The sequence below is a fragment of the Onychomys torridus genome, chromosome 14 (genome assembly GCF_903995425.1).
Source record: "Onychomys torridus chromosome 14, mOncTor1.1, whole genome shotgun sequence".
Classification (NCBI taxonomy): domain Eukaryota; kingdom Metazoa; phylum Chordata; class Mammalia; order Rodentia; family Cricetidae; genus Onychomys; species Onychomys torridus.
In genome coordinates, this window is record NC_050456.1 from 35,198,950 (window position 1) to 35,223,943 (window position 24,994).

At 34.6% G+C, this 24,994-nt stretch overlaps 1 protein-coding gene across 3 annotated transcripts in view; it reads right to left on the reverse strand.

The window, feature by feature from the left end:
• The window catches only part of Mdga2 (MAM domain containing glycosylphosphatidylinositol anchor 2), an 818,335-nt gene that overhangs the window by 171,118 nt on the left and 622,223 nt on the right, over positions 1 to 24,994 (reverse strand). The gene's annotated exons all lie outside the window — the stretch shown is intronic.

A 24,994-nucleotide genomic window follows, 5' to 3' on the forward strand; every position in this document is an offset into this window, starting at 1 on the left:
ATATGCAATATTTTTCACTTAATGATATCTAAAAATATTTCAAATCATTCAGCTTCTATTGACACTTTTTCCTCCTATACTTGAATCTGGCTGAGGAAAAACTCTTAAACCTCATCACCATCCACTGAAACTAAAATGTAGCTATTTGTTTTAGGTTCTCTTGAGGACCAGAATAGATAATGAAAAATTTAAATTATAAACATTTACATTTGAAAATAAACTGGTAACAATCTGTGTTCCTTTAATGCACTAGAATGTTGCAGTCTATCTGTGAACATAGCATTCAGTGTAAGACTTCTTGGATCCCATCCAAAAATTAAGAAACAAAGAGAGCCTTGTGTATAGGATAGGGCTCCATCATGGGGTTAGAAAACACAGTTGTGTGATCTCTGTAGGAGAGCAATTTTTTTTTATTTAAACTATTTAATGATTTGGTGAGAAAAGCTAGACCTAACTATAACTTTTTTTTTGTCACAATATGAAAATGAACATCCGTTAACAGCAGTAGAGGGGTACGCCATGGTGATGAAATTGCTTCCAGTGACAGGGCTTAGAAATCTTCATATAATTCAAATTGGTGAAGTAAGCATAAGCAAGACAAGGGAAGGAGAGGAATGTTCCATGGCAAATCAATCTCGGAATTTGTAATTTAGAGATGACAGATGTTATTAAAATATCTACTATGAGATTAAAATTCTTTTATTCAAAAGAAAAAAGTATAAATAGAAGTCTAGCAAACGTATCAGAAGCAGTTCATGCATATTCCTTTTAAAAATAGCGAGATGACAGTTTTTAACTCTTGTGAGTGTAGAGGGTGCAATTATGATAGTAATTTTTATTATAATAAATGCTACTAAAATTTAGCAACTTACACACTGTAGTAGTAGCAGTTCCTTTCCACCAAGGCATTATGCAGACTTTCGTATGCAGAATATTTTTTTCTTCTTGAAAAGAAAATGCTGTCATAGCTTTCTGAGCACTGATTGGTGCATTTTTCATAGAAGTTGCACAGCAGCCTCAATCCTCCATTGATAAAAACTTATTTGTACCTAGCTAAAAGCTCCTTTTTATTGAGTATGGCTACATAGGTTGTTTGACCTTCGACATGCAAGGAAATTGAATTTTGAGCTCAGCTTTACCAAACTCAGTCAAAGACAAAAATAGCCTTCATAACTGTCCTGATGATTCCAAAGACCCACCTGAAGCTGAATAATAGCACAGTGACAGACCTTTCTAAACCTAATAACTTACATGTCATTTAATATTGACAAGGCGAATTGAACATGAAAGCATCTGCCCAAATTTGTAAACCTTTATAGATATTTCCCCCTGATAGCTACAATTATTTAATCTAGAGTTTCCTTTATCTTTTAAGTTCATTATGAATACCCATATAAAAACAAAACAGCTCACATGTTAACAAAAAATAGCCATTCCAAACACTAGGAATGAAGCTATGATGAAAAAAGTTGTCAACAGGTTATGAAGAAAAGGTAAAGATGGTTTATTACTATAACACTACAATGATTAATACACTAGTTTTCTAAAAACAGAATTACTTATTAAACATGGCATAGCCTACTTATACATAAAAATTTGAATTATAAAAACCAAATAGAAACTATCTAGCCTTTATATGAACATTTGAATTCCAACATGTGCCTTCATTATCCTGTTTGGTTCTCAGTGCATGATACTGAATAACTGAATCAAAATCTTGCACATTTAAATCACTGAAAATGAAACACTATATAAACTTTACATAATTCCTGCTTTGTTTCCATGTCATCTTATATTAGAATCCTTTCAACTGTCTTTTCTATTTAGTTCTTTATATCTTTTCATCTTCCTGCTTTAAAAACTTGTCTGAAGATGAACTAGCTTTTCTCAAGGGAGGTTTTACCTCTGTTCTCAGCCTCTGGATGGGAATCTACAGGATAGTGTATAGTATCTTTACTTTAATTTAAAGCCTTTAAATCCAAGTGAGAGATGATCAAATTGAGTTAGTTTGGAATATGGTATGTCAGATGGATGTGATTTAAGGTAAGAGTTGGTCACAAAAGAAGATTAACCAAGTGATTTAGGGTAAACCTTTCAGGTGATAACCTATCAGTCTATCAGAAGACCAACTTCATCTGGAACAATAGCTTATGTAATGGAACTTCAATAAAATCCCTAAACATAGACTCTAGAGGTTTTCCTCATTGACACTCTCTATGCCTATTGTCACAATTAATATTGGGAGATAACACATCCTAATTCTATAGCAAGACAAACTGAGTTCTCGAGTTTGGGGCTCTAGCAAATTGTACCACATGCCTCTCTTTCTTTCGCTGACTTTAATCTATATATTTTCCCTTTGATGCTCTGCAACTTTAAATATAGTGGTTTTTAAAGAATTTTCCGAGTCTTTCTAACAAATTCCCAAGTCTCTGAGTGGTCTAGAGGTGTGCCTGTCCATCATTGCGGTGTCATAAATGAGGCAGGACTGCAAAGATTGTGTCTTCAAACTTTCCTGTTGTGCTAACTCTTAGAGTGCTGAGATGTTCATAAAGTAAATGGTAAACACACACAGTGCACACACACACACACACACACACACACACATGCACGCACACACACACACACACACACACACACACACACACACGCGCACAAGCACTTGCATGCACACACTGACTCAAAACACTCAAATATGTGGAGACAAAAATTCAGAGCAAATAGAGTAGCTAACATCAACTAAAGTACAGATTAACAGACTTAGTTCAGTAGAGTACTACTGGTACCCTGTGTGACTTTTTCTGCTTCTTGAACTACAGTTGGATTAAAAAAAAATTCAAGTTTGAAACAGAAAAGCTCCAAAATTAAACATAATACATATAAAACTTCCAGATTTGATATAGCCACTTCAACATTTATCAGATATGATACAGAGAAAAAAAGTGTGTTTCTGAAATGATAGGAATAAGATCTTGTTCCTACTGGGCTGGAGATTGTAAACTAGATGACATGGACTATCCACCTATGAAAAGGACACAGGGAAACAAGAAAGACACTCATTTAAAGTTTTCTTCCTATTAGCTTGCTTACATTTTGTTCTATTGAATCCTCTTCTGCAGGCTCCCAAGCCAATGTCCATTAGAACCAATGACAAAGGCTTGTATTCTAATGTGATATTATTAGGCTTAATTGGTAGTTTAAACAGGTTCCCATGTATCTGCCTTTTACAAGCTTTCTAGATATTTCTTTTTTATACCAAGCCTAAATTCTACACACTGACTACACTAAAAGTTTCTCCAATCCTGTGTATTTTCCACTTGCTTTCTGCTATGCTGAAGAAGTATTCAAAACTGAAATGGTTGAGATTGCAGAGGCTATTCAGTGGGTATCAGTGTATATGCAGAATGGGCTCCAACCAGCATTACTGTCAGACTAGATGGAACAAGAGCTGAAGACATGAGTGGATTGACACAGGGCATGTTAGTGGTGAACACCCCATGGTTCTTTCATAAATTTATCGGGTCTATGTCGTCATCTGAGATCTGATTTCATGCCCATGAGTACTGAGGAAATCTAACAACCAGGGACAGCACCTTCAAACACCTCGGGAATCATGGGAAGACTGAAAGCAAATGGGAGGAATTCTATACCAGAAAACTGTCTGTGGATTTACAGAAACAGGTCGAAATGTTTTTAGAGCTTGACCAGAGCTCACAGAATTGAACTTTCAGGTTCTCAAGACCTAGCTCTGAAAAAAAAAAAATCATTCCCCATTTTGCTTCTGCTACATTTCTTTCAGAGTTTTAGTTTTCTTCACCATCTTGTCCTAGCTGTTGCTGAAAACAAGTTTATATGAATAACCTCACATAGTGGAGAAGAAATACATCGCACAACACGAATAACAGCATCCATGTTTACTAGAATTATTCTACTGTTAAAAGATGCAAAAGAATATAAAATTTATTATATTTACTGGGATTACTGCTGACACTGCATTCTAAAGGAATGGATGTACAGTGAGCTTTTTTTTAGGGGTGACAGATCTCAGTATCATAAATTAGTCAAGCTTGGTGGGAGCACAAGAAACTAAGTGGGTAACATATTAGCATCTTGTACGTACTGCTTCTCTATCAAGAAATTCTTTATTTTTTTTAGACATTTGACTATTTTAAATAAATCCTACTGAATGTCACAAGAAAAGTAAACAAGTGGGAGCTTTCCAGAAGTGAAGAACAGAAAAGGAATGGTGTTCTATTAACAGAACCCTCTAAGTCACAGAAAATCTTCTTTAAAAGAGGGGGTATATGTGTGTAACCCTTAATAACAAAAATGAAACACAATGCAGTATGAGGTATAGGAAATGATTTCTGTGCATATGAGATGAAAAAGTATCAAGCCAATATTAGGAAAGAATGAGATACAGAAGGCATTTTACAAATACTAGGGTTATACTAACATAGACATTGAAAAAAGTTTCATTAAACTGGGTATGCTTAATGAGGCTGAGTAATATATGTGTATGTTATATAGATTTATGGCAATCTTAAAACTCCATTGCACAATGTTAAACTGTTCTGTATTTTAAAATTCACCAAGAGATGTGTAAGGTAGACGTCACTAAATTTGACACAACGTGAGAACGGCCCATGGGAGACAAGGCACTAACACAGAATTCCCTTTTAGTGTACTCATTCTTTGCAAAATGAAAATATTAAAAAACTTCCCAGAAGGTAGAGCAAGGTCCTTTTTGTCAGCTGTGAATAATAAATGGAAACCATCCACTCCGCACCATCACTAATTAAATATATGTGTGACATCACTTCTTCGCTTTTAATTGGTGGGTTATTTTCATGGTTTCAAGGTAGTTGAAAGTATGCAAGGGGATTTATACCTTCATAGGCAGCCTTGTTCTCTACTTCCTATATACTGTTGAGTTCTTCAGATACAAATTGTTCCATAGGGGAAATTTGAGGAACCTGAGCTTCACAGAAGGGAATCATCTGCTACTTACTAGGTCAACTGTCAATAAAACAATAAAGAATAACAGATATGCAGAAGTGAATATAGATAAAAATAATCATTTTAGCATTTGCTGATCCTTGTTGCTTCATCTTTATTTTCTAGCTCTAGTCAAAAGTTTTTGTCTTTTAAAATTGAAAGTGAAGCAGCTTTAATTTTATTTAACTGTAAGATGAAGAGCTAGGAGGACCGTGCTCTATTGCACCCAAAACTAAAAAATTATGTGATATACATTTTATACTGAAATGTTAATACAGCAGGTTTCAAAATTAATGCATCAGAAACCTGATTTTTATAATCACTGAGGACATAAGCATTAACAGAATACAGGAATGTGCAGATGTTTCCTTTTTCTTTGAGTCATTAATGCCAAGTATATAGAAAGGTTACTACAGATACATCATGGTAGTCCAATACAGTACAAGATTATTGGCTTTTAGTCCAATGTTTCAAAAAGTAAATATGTATTTTTCAATAGAAATAAAGTCTAGAGAAACTTCGCTGTTATTTGCTCTGTAATATATGATTTAGGCATTCGCAAGAAGGAGAATTTATTCTCATAAGAATGATTAAAAGGTCCAAATCCACCATTACTTAAATGGTTTAAGTATTAGCTGTGGTGCACATGAAGGAAGTAGGGAGAACATATTAATAACTTTCTTTTCTCTGCCAGCTGAGAAATCAAAATAGGACAATCACCTTCTCTCATTTTGCTTTGTATCAAATCCCTTCTTAAATTTTTGGTCACCCTGACAAATATTTAAGATGATGATTTAAGATAGCTAAGCAGGAATAGATACCAAACAAGGTCATAGCCCTTTCCTTCCTGTACACATTTGTAGGTGGATAAGTTTTATGAGAATGATTCATTTTCATTAGACTTAATGACGACGACAAATGTGAAGTACCTAGATTAGAACCCCAGTATGGCTGCCTGTTTGCTAGAAACTTCTCCAAGAGACGTACTCTTTAGAGCAGTTAGCTATTCTTCCTGAAAACAACTGCAATTGCATTAATTAAAAATAACTAAGATATTGGATCTATAAAGTTATATCAAAATTTATGGTTTCCATTTATGGGATATTTACTCTATTTCTGGTATATTAAGCTCTCACAACGCTGTGACTTAGGCACAGTTATGTCTAACACACAAGGAAGATGAAGTGCAAAATGTATGATTTGAGAGCATGCTCCAATGAAAACCCCTTCTTGTCCAGACTTCAGGCAGTTGTGAGAATATCATAATAAATCATAATTTGGGCTGGAGTTCTATGATTTATATTACTGAAAATGTTGTTATCAGCAATTTTAGCATGATGTATAAATGACAGTGTTTTAAAAAGGAGGAATGAGTACTGACCTTGCCTCCCAAATAACTTCTAAAAACAACGGCTAGTATTTACAGAATATTAGAATCACAGTAATGTTTTTGAGATCATCTAGGACTCTGCAATTTGTAAGTTCAAACATTAACTACAAGGCAATTAGGGGACTTGTTTAAGATCGCAAATGAGTTAGCAATGGATCTTGAAAGAGACTCAATTTCTTTGACTTTTAGTCTTATGTTTTTCTTGGTTTCCCCAAAGAAACTACATTTTTAGTGTTTGCCTTTTCATGGATAATCTTCCAAGGGCTAACCAATGAAAGAATACAATATTTAAAGGCCAGATGCTTTTTCAGCTATTATACTAGGCATAGTGAATGTTACAACTGAGAATGGCATACATATTTTGTCATGAATTCCAAAGAAAATTGATTAGCTTTTCCAGATATTTTAAGTGAGATTGAAATAGAAATTTGTCAATCCATGTTGTGAGTGAAGTTTCAATTATTTGACTCCAAACAGTAGAAGTCAATGCTGTGTGTCATAACAAAGAACTGTCTACTCTGAGCTGCCAAGTGAGGGACAAGAGGAAACAAAAATCACATCAGTTATGCACCCAGATTGGGAAAAATTACAAGCAATGATTTTACAAGGAAGGAACATAATGCAATATGCAAATGTTGGCAATAAATTCAGCTGAGTAAAAAAGCATAACTCCAGAAACGGAGGGAATTTTTATTAGTGATTTAGATAGTAGCATATCTCAAAAGGAAATTGAGTTCTATAAAAATAAATGTTAATAGATGAGCAGTTAGAACCACACAACAGGATGAAAAGAGAAATTGATCCTAATAAACAGTTTGGTCACTAAATAACCAAGATGAAAATAAATATTAGAAACATAGGAGAACAAAAATAAATAAATAAATAAATAAAAAAGAAAAAGAAAAAGAAACATAGGAGAACAAGCCACACGTGACTGAAACCTGAGTTATTAAAGGGACTGAAAGACTAACTCAGTCAGGTGTGTCTGTACAAAAAAAAAGGCGGGGAATGCATTTTATACATCAGAATGCAAACAATAAATTGAAAGGCCAAGTACTACTCAGTATGAAAACCAAGTGTTCCTGTAGTTGTCAGATGAACAAATAACACTAAAAAGTATACAAAACATAAATGTTTCCTCAAAACAATGCAATGTTCTAAGATGACATATAACAGAATATTCAACACTAACACCTATCCTAGAGAGGGTACTCAATTGCAGTGGTAAAGATTTAGGTTTTTTTGGCTATCTAGGTCACATAGTCATTTTTTTAGGAAACTATTCTGAGCAGTTGTGATGGAAAAGACACTGAAGATACTTTCATAGTAAGTACCAGTGGAATAGTGTGTGTGTGTGTGTGTGTGTGTGTGTGTGTGTGTGTGTGTGTGTGTAAGGCATAAGGCATAGAACCATGTCCACCACCTTCTACCCTATCTCCTGTGAAAAAAGGAAATAGTATGTTTGCCACCATGTAGTTGTTGTGTTCCAGAATAATAAGTGGGATCAACTATTATTTCTTATTTTTACTTATAAGGATTACTTAACTAAAATGAAAATCTAGATGTGAAATGGTTACTTCATAAAGGTAAGTAGATAGAAAATGTTTTAAAAATACAAGTATTTATTTGTTAGCCACAGAGCAGGTGAATTCTACCACTCACAACTCCCAGCACTTGGCATACCCAGCATGTACAGCATAGCTATTCTAAGGTGTGAGTACTGCTATTGGTTGTAGTTTTAATTGCTCTCTCTTGATATCCACACAGCTTTTAGTGAAACATTTATATGGATATTGCTTTCTTATCACTGAGCTTTGAAATAACCTATATATTTTTATTTTTGAACATTTTCTCACTCAGAAGCTTATTTTAATTTTTTGTTTGTTTCAAAGAATTGAAGTTTGTGGGTATTTTTCAACATTGTTTAGTTTATGGATTGTGTCTTATGGGGTGTTGTTAACAAAATATGAAACTATACAACTTGCAGGAAAAAAAAAACACCTGAGGTTATGGAATTTTTAGATATAATGTCCAAATTGTCCTATAAAAGAAAGAAATGGCAAATTCAACTTCATCAAAACTAGGGGTCAAGAGATGGTTCCATCAGAGTATCTGTTCAGGTCTTGAGTTTAATGTCCAGAACCTATGTAAAAATGACCAGGTATGAGTGCTAGGCAGTGGGACTCCTGCAGCTGGGAAGGTGGTGACTGGCTGACCCTAGCACTCACTGGCAGGCTTCTCTAGCCTACTTGGCAAGCACCAAGCCAGTGAGAGGCCCTGTCTCAAAACCAGAAAGGTACTCAACAGATTACCTCCAGACAATCTAAAACTAATGAAGTAAAATATTGATTTTATTTTACTTTTGCATATACTTCAAGGGTTTGTTCCAAAATCACTTTTGAGCATGTGGAAAGGCAATTGCCAAGGTACAATTTATTTAAAAAGTTATTTGAGGTCAAATATTTAAAAGATAGTTGTTTATGTATGTGAGAGTATCATCTGCCCTATTAAGCATGCAGTCTTTCCAAATACTACTGTCACATTCTATTTGTTTGTCCTTTTTTGTAACTTAAGATTCTGATTGACACACCCAGGAAACACGTCATCCCACTATACTGCACATGTAAATACTATGTGTCTACCTCTGAAGTAAGCTGACAGATCAGCCCGTGTTAATGATCTTGTTTTGTTGTTTCATTTTCAAATTTGTTCTGGCTTTTGTTCCTTCGTATTTTGATAAAAATGTCAGAACAGGAGTATCAGCTTTTATTAAATTCTTACTCTCCAAGTTAGGGATTTTCAAATAAATTTATTAAAAATCTGTAGATCAAAGTAAGAATTTAATTTTAATTTTTTCCTGATAAATAAAATTGTGACAACAGTACATCCTTAAAGGGGTACCATACGATGTTTTGATATGTGTATATCTGATGTGATGTTTAAATTAAAGATACATATATATCATCGAACATTTATGATTTCCTCATAATAAAGCATATGAAATTTTTTATCTGCTTTTTGAAATGTATATTGTTTAACTGTGTTGAATCATTCTATATTTTAATACCATGTACTCTTAATTTCAGCTAAATTTTATAACAGTCGTGTGAATCCTCACATTTTCTCTGTTTAGTCTCATAGCATCATATTTCAAATGTGATTGAATACTGTTATTTTCTAATTTCAACTCGTCTATGTTCATATATTGAATTACAACTAATTTTTATAAAGTGATCTTTTATCTTTTACCCTTTCAAAATTCACTTATTAGTTTTAATATCTTTGGAGATTAGATATTTCATTAGATGATCCCATCTCCTGTAGATAAAGTTAGATAATTTGATTCAGTTCTTTCCAATGCTGATCCTATTCATTTCTTTTTCTTGCTTTACTATTCAGATCATCTGGCATGCTGATGTGGAGATGCACCAAGGAAAAACATGCTTGATGTGTTCCATCTTATAAGGATACCATCTGGTCTTTTGTTATAGAACATGATATTGATCTTATGTTTGTAGTATCAAGTTTTATGAAGATGGTCAAATTTCTTTCAATGGTTAGTGTTCTGAGCCCCCAGTTTCCTCTTAAGAAGTGGTTTTTTTTTTTCCAAAACACAAAAGCTCTCAGTGATTTATTGGAAGATGTGTATCGTAATTTTTTAGTTTCTTAAATACAGTGAATTAGATTGCATGATATTTAGTGTTAAATCAATGCTGTGTTCTGCAATTAATCACTATATCATAACAAATTATTATTTTCACACATTGACCCAGTCAGTTACTATATAGTTTTGTTTAGGATTTTCATGCCTGCATTCATGAAGATTGGTAGTTGCGTTTAACTTTTAGACATTGCTAATGTCTGTTTTTCTCCTAGAGTAATGCTGGCATCAGACTGAATTGTAAAGCATTATTGTTTGTTTGTTTATGTGTTTGTTAAGACAGGGTCTCTCTATGTACCTGTGGCTGTCCTGGAACTCACTATGTAGACTAGGCTGGCCTCAAACTCAGAGATTCACCTGCTTCAGCCTTTTGAGTGCTGAGATTAAAGGCGTATACCACCACACCAAGCAAAAAGTATTTTTGATGCTTCAGTTTTCTGAGTCAAGTTGCATGTGATGTGACTATACATTTATTTACTATTTTTCAAATATATATGTAGATATACTTACTGCTGAGTGCTGGGATAGAAGTTGGTTTGTTTATGGTTTTCTTGACATACTGACTTGTTGCTTATAAAATGCACAGTATCTTTTAAACTATTTTGCACTATTCAATTCTGTGGATAAATGTAAGAATATTGTATAATTAAATAAATGAATGCTTGTGGCAGAATTTCTCCAAATTGCATGATCTGAGCTTTCAATCTGGTTATTGAAAACCACTACTTGACACAACCCTATAAAATAGTCACCAGTGATAAAGTTATTCCTGGGAAATAAGTAAATCCAATTTTTTTTTTTGATTTGCCTCTGCTAAACCACTGAAAATGCATGATCACTACATATTTCTCAGCCAGGTTTGGAGGTACATACCTATAATCCCAATACTCAGGAAGTAGAAACAGGCTGATAGATCTCTGTGAGTTCAAAGCCAGTCTGGTCTACATAGGACAGTACCAGCACAACAAGGACTCCATAGTGAGATTTCATCTCAAAATAAGTTAATAAATGACAAAATAAATATTTAAAAGTCATATTTTACTGATATATTTTTATCCTCAAGTAGTGCTCAACTTTGCAAGGTCTATCATGGTAAGTGACTCTCAGGTGTCTTTTTTTTTTGCTACAAATTGGAATGTATTTCCTCTCATGGAGTTTTCAGGATATTTAAGCATTAATAGTGAGAGAAGAGCTAAATTTTAAATAATACCCTATCTCTTAAACCGAACTAAACTAGAATTATGTTGTGAAATGGTTAATTAAAACTTGCAATTAGGTACAGTATAAGAAATTAAGAACACTAAAATTTGAATATGAACTGTCAATTTGAATACAGTCAATTATTTCAGTATATTGTGTACTTGAACTAGTACAAATCAAATACAGAAAAAAAAAATGGAAGTACCCATTAATTGTACCCATTACTAGGGATGTAGATAGAAGCCAATTATCTATCTCTCTTTCTTTGTTCTTCTGAAATGATTTGTTTAGAGTATTACTTGTGAGAACTAGAAAAGACAAACCTACTTCAAAAAAAAAAATTCCCAAACAGTTCAAGCTATTCAGTTGTCTCACTTATCCAGAGGGCCTGATCCCGCTGGGGGCTCCACAGCTTTTGGTTCATAATTCATGTGCAGCCACTAGTTTGGCTATTTGTCCCTGTGCTTTTCCAATCTTGGTCTCAACAATTCACACTCTTACATTCCCTCCTCTTTCTCGACAGCTGATATGTAAAATTAAAACACAAATATAATAATAAAAAAATAATTTTCAAGCTGAAAAATACCATTGATTAGAATGTTTCTTTCTTTCTTAAAAGGGAAGAGGTAAACACATCTTTAAATAATACTTATGTGGCAGAAAATAAGAATCAAGGCTTCTCTATTTAGCTTTATAGATGTAAAGAGAAAAATCTGCTTTATCCTCGAAGAATACTGCAACAGACTGCTATGTGACCTGGAACAGGCTAGAGACTTAAATAAGCCTTCTGGGAAATAATTTAGGCAATGCTCTTTCCAAGTGCCATTATTTGCTTTTAAAAATTTGTATGCATACCAATAAACTTTAGGAAAAGAACATTTTCCTTACAAAACCTCCTGTTTTGGAGCTGACAAACCAGTAACAGTGTTCAAATAACAAACTACAGCCAGTGAGGAATTCCATGAGGATTTGTATCATGTGGGACCAAAAATATGATGATCTTGAACTCCACCGACGGGGGTTTCAGTGAGGATGTAAGAGTACAGAGAGCCTTCATAAGAAAACCATGTTTATTCCTTAAAGCTATTAGTGTCTAGTACTAGTGCTTGGGGGAAAGAAAGCCAGGGCTTGGGGTTTAGCTCAGTGATAGACAATCTGCCTAATATATACAAGGCTAAAGGTTCAATTTCTGGTATTCTCAGGAGAAAATAAAAAAGAATGAAATACAGGAACAACTGATTGCTACCATATTATTTTTTGTGAAGTTGTAACTAACTGGCTGACAGTTGAGGGTTTCTTTTCTCTTTTATTCTTTCTTTCTTTCTTTCTTTCTTCCTTCCTTCCTTCCTTCCTTCCTTCCTTCCTTCCTTCCTTCTCTCTCTCTCTCTCTCTCTCTCTCTCTCTCTCTCTCTTTCTTTCTTCTTCCTTTTTTTTAAAAGCTTATATCCATCAATGTTTGCTGAGATTTGATGAGCCTGGTTTTGGAGGTAGCAGAAATGTATCTGTTAGTTGAAAAGTGCTCTTTGTGTACTTTAGTCAATATAGGAGCTACTGTAGTATATATTGAATTGTTTGGTGTACTGTTAGTTGTGACTACACCATGGATTACTTAATGAAGATGCAGGGATAATGAAGATGAACAGCTATCCTGAGAAGTAAGGAATGAAAGATTACAGAGTATTAAGAATTACTATCTACATATAGTAGAAAAGGGCACCCATAAGACCTTAATCCTAAACAAAGCACCACAGTAACTAAGGAGGGCTAAGAGTGGGAGAAATAGTCTCCCCAAGGAAACAACACACAAATTTGTTATCCAATATAAAATGATCATCCCCCAAACATACATAAGGTAACATTATATGGACTGAGCAGAGCATATTTAAGAATCCATATACATTTACATGTACTTACATAGATGAACAATAATCAATGAAAAGATGAGGCCAGATAGAAAGGAGGAGTATATGGGAGTGCCTTGCAAGTGTTAGGACTGGAGTTCAGATTCCCACAACCCAAGTGAATTCTCGGTGGGTGAGACAGTCCACCTGTAATTTCAATCCTTGGATGGCAAAGATAGGGTATGAAGTGAGCAAACTGGCTATCCAGATTAGCTATATGGGAAAGTTTTGGGTTTAATGGAGAGATCTTGCCTCAAAGATTATGATGGAGAATGATCCAGAAAGACTCCCAACATCAAACTCTGGCCTCTATGGGCATAGACCCACACCATGAACCCACATGTGTGAACACTCATATACAAACACATGCACACCCATACAAGACATGGGAAAACATGTTGCTATCATAATTATAGACTGTTCCCCTTTATGTGTGTACAGTAAAACAGGATGTGTAGGAAAGTGATTACACTAGGGAAGATCTGATATACTTTAATGTCTCCAGATCATTCATCTTGCTTTCCACTACATGACAAAATAACATCATTTGCTAATATAATATGTATTGGAGCTTTTTGTCTATCATGTTAATATATTCATTTTAATGAAGTGGATTATTCTATTTGTTAGAATTATATTAACTTTGGGTGAATGAAAATTTTAAAACCTTTCAATTATGTTCATTTTCAATAATGATATATAGGAATAAATGGAACACAGAGTAGATTATAACAGGATGAAAATTACTTTGCAAAGCATGAAGTTTCTAAGTGTGTTTTATTTGAGACACTTGCTTATATCTATAATTCAATCTTTTTGTTTACTGAGTATCAACTGAAAATGGTAAAGGCCCACTGTATAACCATATCTTTGCACATTCCACAATGAACAAATGTGCCCTGAAATTTTATCCTATGAAAATAACATCTAGGCAGGAGAATGAATTTTAGAAATATATATTAAAGCAATAAAAGCAATTGATATCCTCTTAATACATTAGCACACAGTGAGAAAAACTAAAAGATAAAGTAGAGAAATGATTCAGTGCTAAAGAAGTTCCTAATAAATGGTGTTAGAGAAAATGCCAGAGCATAACCAGTGTTGTGCTTGCAGTTGGCTCCTCTGAACATCTGGCCTGTGCCAACTCCCCTTTGCATGTGGTGTGAGAGTGTTCTGGTCTCCCTTGTTCAAAGAGCTACCATTCCTGTGTCCCATAATTATACCCTTTGGACTCCACAATGAAGATGCAGAAGGCATTTTATATATCTACTCTGGAAAGCCATCTTATATTGACTTATATATTTAAGTATTTAATGTATGTTGGCAGCTCTAAGTAAAAAGTGCCATTGGATCAAAGATTTTGGCCTCAGTTCTGCCAGGAATCAGGGGTATTATTTACTTAAGTCACTAAACCTCTTAAGATAGGATGTTACTACCTTTGAATATCTGTTCTGGGAGTTCAGGTAAAATAAAGTCAGGGGCTGGGAGATGTTTGTAGGAATTGAAACACTCCACAACATGATTGTAGATCTTTCTATCAGGTCTCAACCTCCCTCAATACTTTCTTCCTTCTCTTTTAAAGAATGGATTTAAGCATATGTAAGTTTCTCATTTAGAATTGTTTCAAAAGTTATTTTTCCTGAACACATTTTAGTTGCTTAACCATTAAATTTTATCTAGATTATTATCTATTCCTGTCTACTTTTTAACCTAACATTGAATTACAAGGAATATTTCTGATCACACAGATCATAAATAAAACAATGCCAATTTGTTGTCAGTGATTATCACCAAGTTGACTATTTTAATTCACAAAATTCAATAAAATATTCATTCACTGGTTATACAAAATTCTGCAGTATGACAACAATGGAAATAGTCCCGTAGATTAGTTTTTCACATAAATCAGGTCGAAAGTACAACTATTTGTTCATATTTACATTTTTTCCCTCTGCAATAAACACTGGCACAGTAACACAATATGGTAGTATTCAAATGAAGTAATTATAGTAAATTTGAGCATTTTAATACATTATAGTTATTCTTAAAAGAAAAGAAATATTAAACCCAAATGATTTCAGTTAGACTACTCTTCGTATGTGCTTTATGGATCAGCTTACATGACTTTACTATCTCCTCTGGGCATTGTGGAATTCTGGTATGGTAACTGGTCTCTCTAGCACTCTGCTCCCAATCATTAAAATCTAATCAATATCCACTTTTCTCTAAGCAAGTACGGTTTAAATCCTATCAACACAAGGTTGAACTGGAAGAAAAGTTGACCTGTGGGATCTAGGATTTGTGAATTCTTTTATTATAACAGTAAAAAACATGGAGACTGCTTGTTCAGCAGTAAATTGTGATAAATTGTGAGGATCACATTTAGATTCCCTGTTGTACATGCTGAATTGCACAAAATAGAGATAAGGACTTTGGAATCCTGCTTTTGTTGGACTATTTTATCACAGCATCAGGAAGTTAAGACAGTGATTAATGTTTCTGTGTTCTCCACATTAGGTGAAAAAGAATATCACATGTAGTTGAATGATTCAACTGAACCTAGGAGTTAGATCTATCCTATAGAATATTCATTAAGACATTTTTCAAAATGAATATTTGGGCTGGAGAGAAGGCTCAGTGGTTAAGAGCACTGGTTGCTCTTCCAGAGGACATGGGTTCAATTCTAGGCCCCCACATGGCAGCTCACAACTGTCTGTAACTTCAGTTCCAGATCTGACACCTTCATACCAATGCACATAAATAAAATTAAATAAATTATTAAAAAATGAATCTTCACAATTTACAGTAGGTGCATGTGTATAGTCTATTAATTTCATACTCTAGCGCAATCTCAAAACTATGTTTGATATCATGTCAACAATAAACAATAGTTTGAAAAATATATATTTACAATTGTCTATGATAAAAGGTTACATTTTAACAGTTTACTTTTAGTTATATGACAAGTAAAAACATGTATGTGGAGAGATCCCAATAAAATAAAAAATACACCAAGAAGCTAAATCGATATACATTTAGATAAATGTTAAAAACTGAAAAATAATATACATGTCTAATAATAGTAATCTCATAAATGGTTATAATAATTTGGTAGTTCAAATTATGGGCTTTTCCTTGCAGACTATTTAAAGGAGGAATCACAAAGAAGAATAAAATTTACCTTTATTTTATTTCTCTCAATTTAAATTTCATTTATAAGTTGTCTACATGCACAGCTTATATGTTATTTTTATCAGATCTTCCTGATTCATATTACTATCATCAGATTTTTAGGCCATTTGCTTTTGTAAATGTTAAAGTTTTGATTTTTTTCAATTTTCATCTTTCATGACCATATTGAATTTATAACATGTAACAGAAGTTTTGAAAAAAAAGAGTAATGAAGCATAACGTCAAATAAGAAGATGGAGACATATTCAAACATCCCTGAAATGCTTTCTAAAGTGAATACAGGTATGAAAGGAACTGCATACAATGGACTGGATTTGACCTTAAAATGATCAATTGAATCAACATCTGTGATCCAAATGGTAATCAGTTCAGATGTCCTCCAAATCTGAATTCTCAGGCGAGCACTTACCATTGATTTACCACATCATTAAATCATTTACTGTATTGTTTTCTGATACCAATGTAGTGTCTGGCATTGAATTCTTTGTACTGCAAAGTTCAGAGACAAATAAATCACAATCTCATCTTTAGCAACTTTAAATAAGTTTAGTTTCCCTGTAGAAAAAGGAACACAATGTCAATCTGCACACAGCTGAGTAAGAATGTGATGTGTAGGAGAATTACATAAAGATTAGATCAAATGGTGCTTATGAAGAGCTGGTTGTAGTGTTTGGTATAAAGTTTTCCACAAATACCATATCTGTTCTTACTGATGCTCTTGTTGGGAACTTGAGTCTAGAGGCATGAGGATATACTTCAGTGGAAGGTTCAAAACAATTATCCTGAGTGAACTGACATATATAAAATGCCAAAAAGAATTCTACAATACAAATAGTCCTTAAAAGGGAAGTAGATGGACACATGGAAAGTGTGATGACAGGAAAACTGAATACCATCCAGCAGTGGGCAGGGAACAGAGAGAAGTCAGAGCTAAGAAGCTCTGGACCCACAGGCAGGCCTGTCGTCTCAAGGTAAAGTGTTGGTGATTTACTTGTGACACATTGAAAAACATGGAACTGCTCAGTTAAATGGTCAAACTGAAGCCAAGATAGAGTTAGAAAAGCGGGAATGAGGCTGGAATCTAAGACTACGGCATGCAAGACATGCTTCAAAGGTGAAGAGTCTGAGAAAGATGTGATGAGACAAAAAGAAAAAAAATTGCTGGAAAGCAGAACATTAGGAAGCTGGCGGGGGCGGTGGGATAGAAGAAACATGGCGAAAACCATTAGAATCAGGGGTAAAATGAGCAAGCAACTCCCTTGGCGAGGAGTTTCAACCTAACCCCCACAATGGCCCCAGTAAGCGTGGGAGGTCCTTATGTGCTTTTCTTTGGTTAATACACGTACACATTGTTGGTAAGGTGTTAGGGAAAATATGTCATCTCAGCTTTAACTTTAGTTGAATCTAGGGATCAATTAGGGAATTCCAGTAGTAATCTAACAGCATCTAGGGAGCAGGGGATGTCATAGAAAGATTCTGACAACCTTCCCTTGGGTCCCTTTCACATCTCTCTATTACTATATCTTCCAAGCAGAACACAGCTTCCTCTGTGTCTCACATCCTTGGATGTTAAAAGATGGTGGGCAGAATGTATGTGCTTTAATACAGTAACTAGAAAGTCCTTTGTTCTGTGTGGTTTAAACACTGTTTATATTGTTGTAGTACTTAAATACTGTTTTATCAGGGAGGGGATGGATAGATGGTTACTGGCCATCAGAAAGGGAAGGAGAAAGGGAAAAGAGAGAGGCAGAGAAGAAATAAGAGTAATGGAGGAAATGAATATGATTGAAGTGCACCATATTTATGTATGGAATGTCATAATGACGTCCCAGATTTTGTATACTTAACAAAAGCTAATAAAAAACTAAAAAAATAAAATATTGTATTGACAATATAGATACTATCATGGCTTATATTTTTAAACTTTGTTCAATCTACAAGCTTTACATAGGACCCTCGTGGATTTTTCTTCCAATATTTCTTCTTCATTTTTAATTTGTATGGTAAATGTAGATATAACATGCTATGTAAACCTAATTTTTGGACATGCAATTTAAAAATATGTTCAGTGGACAAGAACTATTGATTTTGTGAATGTTAGTGACTTATCTCAAACTATGTAAGTTAACTTTTAAGAAAAGAGGAAGCTACAAAGTCTTGTTGCCTATACACTAATTTCAAGTCTCTAAGGATGAATCTTGGTGTGGGATTCTGACTAGCAAAGAGGGCAAACATACCAAATAATTCACAGTAAATAAAGGTAACAAAGAGATTGTACATATGTGTGTGAAGATTGAGAATTATCAGACATCTGCAATAAGCACCTCTAAAACATTTTTAAAAGTATTTTTGTAATTTTGGGAATATTGATTCTGCTCCCCATTCTATCCTATGTTTTAACTTCTTTATCTGTGGTTGCTGCTGTGTCTCACCTTTATTTTTCAGGGATGCTTCTCACTCAGAAAAGGTAGAAGGAGTCAGAAGTCTAAATTCCTTTTTCCCCCACTTCGATTTCTATTTATCTATTGTGATTAGCTTCTATAGAATAATTTTGCTATTTTCTGAGATTATGCTATAGTTGCATCATTTCTCCTTCCTTTTCCTGCTTCAAAACCCTCCAAGGTCCTCCCTCTCCTGTACTCTTTCAAAAACTGTGACCTCTAATGCTTTATTTCTAGGTTTTTGGTTCTTTGGTTTTTGTTTTTGTTTTATCTGATCAATTGACTTTTCATACTTAGCCGAGGAAGGCATTTTTCCTAACTTTATACTCTTTGCTTCCCACAAAGGCAACTTTTATTTTAGATACAGACAGGCAAGTCTAGCTTCATTAAGATATTCTAAATTAAATGTCAAAAAGAATCAATGTAGCCTCATATTTATATATAAATAGACATATATATATATATATATAATAAACAATGGAGGGGGCTGTAGGGCTCAGCAGTTAAAAGCACTTGCAGCTCCTGCAGAGGACCATGTTCTGTTCTACAGACCCACATATAACTCCAGCTCCAGGTGATCTGATATGGTGTCCTTGTCTCCACAGACATCAGGCACATACGTGGAACATAGCACATCCCACACAAAAATAATTATGATAAAATATTTTAAAGTAATTTAAATTTAATTTTAATTTGCATTATTTCTACTGAGAATAATCTACCAAAACATTAAATACAGTAGTGAATGCATACAGTAATCAGTAAAATGCCTTTTTAATCTCAGCAATAAAAGACAGACAGGAAGAGAAGAGAGATCTAGGGGGAGAGTCAAAGAAGGTTGTGATTATGATATGCCTGGGATTTTCCTAATTTATGAGGTGAAAGCGGCAAATTCGACAGAAATGTATACAATTTTCTATATTAGAGAAGAAAAATAAAATAAAATTCTCCTGATTTTAGAGATAGATTTTGGGTTTCACAGAAAGCTGAAAAAAACAAAACAACAACAAAAAAAAACCAGAGCCATTAAGAAAAGTTTTTTGTTGTTTTTGTTTTGTTTTGTTTTGTTTTGTTGTCCTCTAGTGTTAGGGAGAGAAACCCCGCTCCTCTCTTCTGGCAAGTGGATAATTCATTTTCTCAAGTCAATACTGCCATGGTGTTTTCTTTTGGATTCTGATGGGCTTCACAAAGCATGGCATGAAATAGGACCTGCATGATGTTGCACTGTGGAAAAAGGCATCTGTGACAAAATATCTATATTTGGTTTGATATTACCAGTTTTGCCGCTCTTAGACTTTAGCCTCAATATTTCTGGCATTTATTGCTCTATACTTTTCCTCCCTTCAATCTCCCTTTTGTATTTTGATTAGCACCCTTAAAGACACACACATGTACAAATACACACAAAGATATGTGCATGTGCACAAACATGCATACCACTACCATCATACAAAAAGTTGTACATATTCACAAATAGTGAGAAAGGAAGTACAAAGTATGGTTTTATGGTTTTCAAGACCAAGGTGACTATGCACCATGGAAATGTAATTTGCTGAGCTTGATAATCAGCTTCTTATTTATAGCAACTCCTTTAAAAATTGTTGTAAGTGTGGCAGAGCAGTCTGGAGAGGACTGTTAATCATAAGAACAAATGCACATAGTTTATCACACACATGCATCCTGTCATTCACAGTGCTGGGTCAGGAAGTGCAGATGTTGCTGTGTGAGCACCAAACAATCTATCACAAAGTAGCTATTCATGGAGTCAAAGACTAATGTTAGCTGTCTACTGACCCTGATTGTCAACTCTCAGGGAGTCTCCTTTCTCCATGTCCTTTACTTTATCATCTCTCTAATGGGTAGGTGTTTGCAGAAATCTATTCAGCTTCTTAGCCTCTGATTAAACCAACTCTGGAGGATATGAGGAATGACTACATCCAATAGGTAAGTTTATGAAAGAGGAAAATTGTAGTTGTTGAGGAATGAGGCAGAACAGTTGTTGAAAACACTGGACACTTTTAAATGATGCAGGAGAAAGATGGGAGCCATTAGAAAATCTCAGAAATATTAGGCAGGGGTGGGGGTAGGCAACTTCCTCAGTTAACTAGGAAACTCAAGTCATTTTTACACAGGTTAAGCAGAAAGAGAAAAACAAAGTAAAACGATGAAGGAAATGTTCGCAACTCCACCTGCTAATATGGATGGACACATCTGTAAAGGCACACAGCGGTCACAAAGGGCTGTGTACCCATCACTGCTTGTATGATGCTCACACAGCCTCTCTGTCATGACACTTAGATGTATGGTTTTTGTCTATTTACATGTTAAATTAGAGCATAGATCACCTTTAATTCTCATGTGGATTCCCTTAGCCTAGCAGAAAAATTGATAAATATTTTATTGACAGAATTAATATTTATTGACCAAACTAATTAAAAGTAAACATTTATTGACATAATTTATTGCAGTTTTCTGATTTATACACTGCCTTCAGTGAAAATACAATATTGTTATTACCTTGGAACAGAAAGAATCAATTATTCAACAACAAAGATTATGTAACCACCTTAAGATTCAATGCAATGTCAATATCCTGAGCTTCTACAGTGCAGGAAGAATAGTCCTTCTGGTTAATTTTGAAGAAATAAGAAAATATACAAAATAATCATAGAAAGCATAAAAGACAAATTACTATCAGATGCAATTTGGAATTTGTCTTTAAGTTAATTCATTGTTATTTCACTTTTTCTTGCTTTTAAAGAATTGTAAAAGATTTTGAAATATTCCCTTTATGGAAAATAGAATTCAAAATAACGTCTGCTGCTAAAATGATGAAATATCCCAGAGAATCATGACAATGGTGAACTTATATGGAGTTACTATTGCTACAGTCGTGTTAGTGTGTATTTAATTTCCATTAGCTTTAACTTTAGGCTCATTCTTAAATTTTATCAAAATCGTGAGCCTAACCTTGCAAGTCCCTTCTCAAAAACAGAAGTAGAAAAGTAAAAAATGCAAAGCGCTGGAATTTTTAATTCAAATGTCAACAAAGGATGCACATATATATGTACATATATAGATGTACCAATAATCAGTGAAAATATGAGGCCATGATTTGAAAGATAGAAAGGAGGAGTGTATATATGGGAGTGTTTGAAGCAAGGAAAGGGAGGAGAGAACTGATGTAAATATATTATAATATCAAAATATAATTTAGAAAATACTATTAAAGGGTTATGGTTAAAATACTTGCCTTGCAAGTGTTAAGACTGGGTTAAGATTCCCACAATCCAAGTGAATTCTGAGTGGGTGAGACAGCTCTCTCTCTCTCTCTCTCTCTCTCTCTCTCTCTCTCTCTCTCTCTCTCTCTCTCTCTCTCTCTCTCTCTCTCTCTCTCTCTCTCTCTCTCACACACACACACACACACACACACACACACCCCATAATGAAGATGTCAGTGTTAGTAAGCATATCAGTGTTAGATCAAATATGATTCTTAATAAACACTGGGTTATTTAGTCATTGATACCCAGACCAAAAAATGGTGAACATCTAGTTAGAGAATAACAATGGGCCTGATGTCCATCTTACAAGGCATGAAAGAATGCAAATATGATGACCTCTCATTGAATTCTACAGAAATCAAGCCTAATTGTTTACAAGGGGCAAGTTACAAGGTATATTTTCAAGCTTCTGGCAATGAATTCTATCTCCTAAATGTGTATCTATATTTAAGTATGTATGAGGTTGGGGATATAGTGTGAGTATGTAGTGTGTGAACTAGGGTGAGAAGGAAGGAGGAAAGAGGAGGAAAGAAAGAAGAGACAGAGAAATTTAGAAGAGAATGGGATGGAAGGATAAGGTAACAGAGACAGAGGAAGGAATGAAGAAAGAACGAGGAGAGGAAGAGGAAGGAGAAACGGATTAAACGCTGGAAAAATAAGGTTGGTAGCACACTTGCTGTACAAATGGGAGTGAGTTGGATACCAGAACCTCTGTTAAAAGCACTCGGTATGGTGGCAACTCTCATAAACACTTCACTGAGAAGGTGGAGACAGGCAGATCCCCAGGATGGCTGGCAATCAGACTAGCCACTCGCCCAGGCCCATGAGTCATGCTCTCTCAGAAATAACAAACACAAAACAAAAATATAAAGTTGATAAAAACAAGGTAGAAAGCATGTCTGACAAACAATATCTAAGTTGTTCTCTGGTCTTGACGTGTGCATTCTCTTTCTCTGTCTCTCTCTGGCTTTCTCTGTCTCTCTTTCTCTCTGTCTCTCTGTCTCTGTCTCTCTCTGTCTCTCTGTCTCTCTCTGTCTCTGTCTCTCTCTCTCTCTCTCTCTCTCTCACACACACACACACAGCTGCCCAAGAAAATAATGTTTTGCCCAGACTCTGAGTGCTATCCAAGACAGTTTTGAAATGGACATTTCAAGCTAAATCATTCCAGCGGCAGAGAAATGTCAATGTGTCTTTGCTTGAACCAACTAATTTTCTTATCCAAACAAACTTGCATCATGTATATAAAACACTAGAAGCAGAAATTTTTTTTTTTAACAGGATGCATTTGGGGAAAAAATTACAAACTTTTCAAAGCAGGGTACTTGCTAAAGACAAAGGAAATATAAATTAAAATGAAGCACCTGTCATAAAATGGCATTGAAGAAAGATACAGTAATTTGCAGACAACAGGATTTTTTGTTTGTTTGTTTTTGTTTTTGTTTTTGGTTTTGGTTTTTTGAGACAGGGTTTCTCTGTGTAGCTTTGCGCCTTTCCTGGAACTCACTTGGTAGTCCAGGCCGGCCTTGAACTCACAGAGATCCACCTTGCTCTGCCTCCCGAGTGTAGCGATTAAAGGCGTGTGCCACCACCACCCGGCAGGATTTTCTTAATCCTTTGTAAAATTTATTTTCTTCAGATAAGCACAGAAAATTTCTATACAGGGACAGATGTGGAGCCAAAGTAAAGTCAATTAAGCTGATTTCCAAAGCACTACAACATATTTCTCTTTGTATTTATGTGGAGATTTGGTTAAATCAAGAATGAACCTCACAGAATACACTAAATAAGATCGCATACTCATATTCTTTGAAAACAATTAATTGGAAAATTTCAGAGTTTTATGTGTGTGACATTTGTATGAGTTTATGGACTTAGAGTCCTACTCATTAATCATCCTTATTCTAAACTAGAGTTAATCATAAAGCAAACAATGGGGAAGATTATGTTAAAATTACTTTACAAAAATAATTATATTAAAAATAAACCATCAGGAATTTAAACCTTGTCCTCTCCTTATGTGTTTTTTTTTTTCTGTCATGTACTCATTTTCTCTAGATCCCACATTCAGCAAAGACAAATGTAATTTGTATGTAATTGTTTGTGCTGTTCAAGTAAATTTTTACTCTTTTCTGTCACTATAACACATATATGAGTTATTTTTATACTGAAAATATATTGCAGAGAAATTTGATCCTCTTTCTTAATTTAAATATGCAGTATCATGGAGATTCCTGAAATCACTACACACACACACACACACACACACACACACACACACATACACACACACCCATACACACACACACACACAATTTTTAAACTTGAGACTATTTGGGGATTATTTTGATATACCCTTTACCTGCATAGGAAACAGCGGGGAGGGAGGGAGAGGGAGGGCAATAATAGGCTGCATAACTAAGATGGACACCAGAAAACGTTAGAATCCTCTGCAAAATTAGACTCTACCCCATTTACTCCCATTTCCCATTCAAGAATTCTGATTTTCTTATAGTCATTCTCAGTGTGTGCCAAAAAATGCATATGTGGTGCCTCACTTTTATTAGCAAAACTGCAGGTAAAAAATAAGTGACCAAAATGCTGGAGAGTTCAGACTGCACCAGGGATAGACATGGCATCTGATGCCACAAAAGTATTAAAGAGTGCCATCCATGGATGTGACGTCAATTATATTTACGAGAAAAGATAATGTCACAGATGCACCAAGTTTGCACAGGATGATGAGCTAATGAACTGTTCACCTCCCTTACAACAGGAATGTAGTCTTCACAAAAGATAGAAAGCATTGCCAGTTAAGAGGCTTGAGTAATAGATAGTTATGGAGAATTATCAGAGAGAAAAAAAATAAATAAATGCTTGCATTTTGCCTCTATGTAGTAGCTATGTCTATCCAAGTCAAGCCAATCATA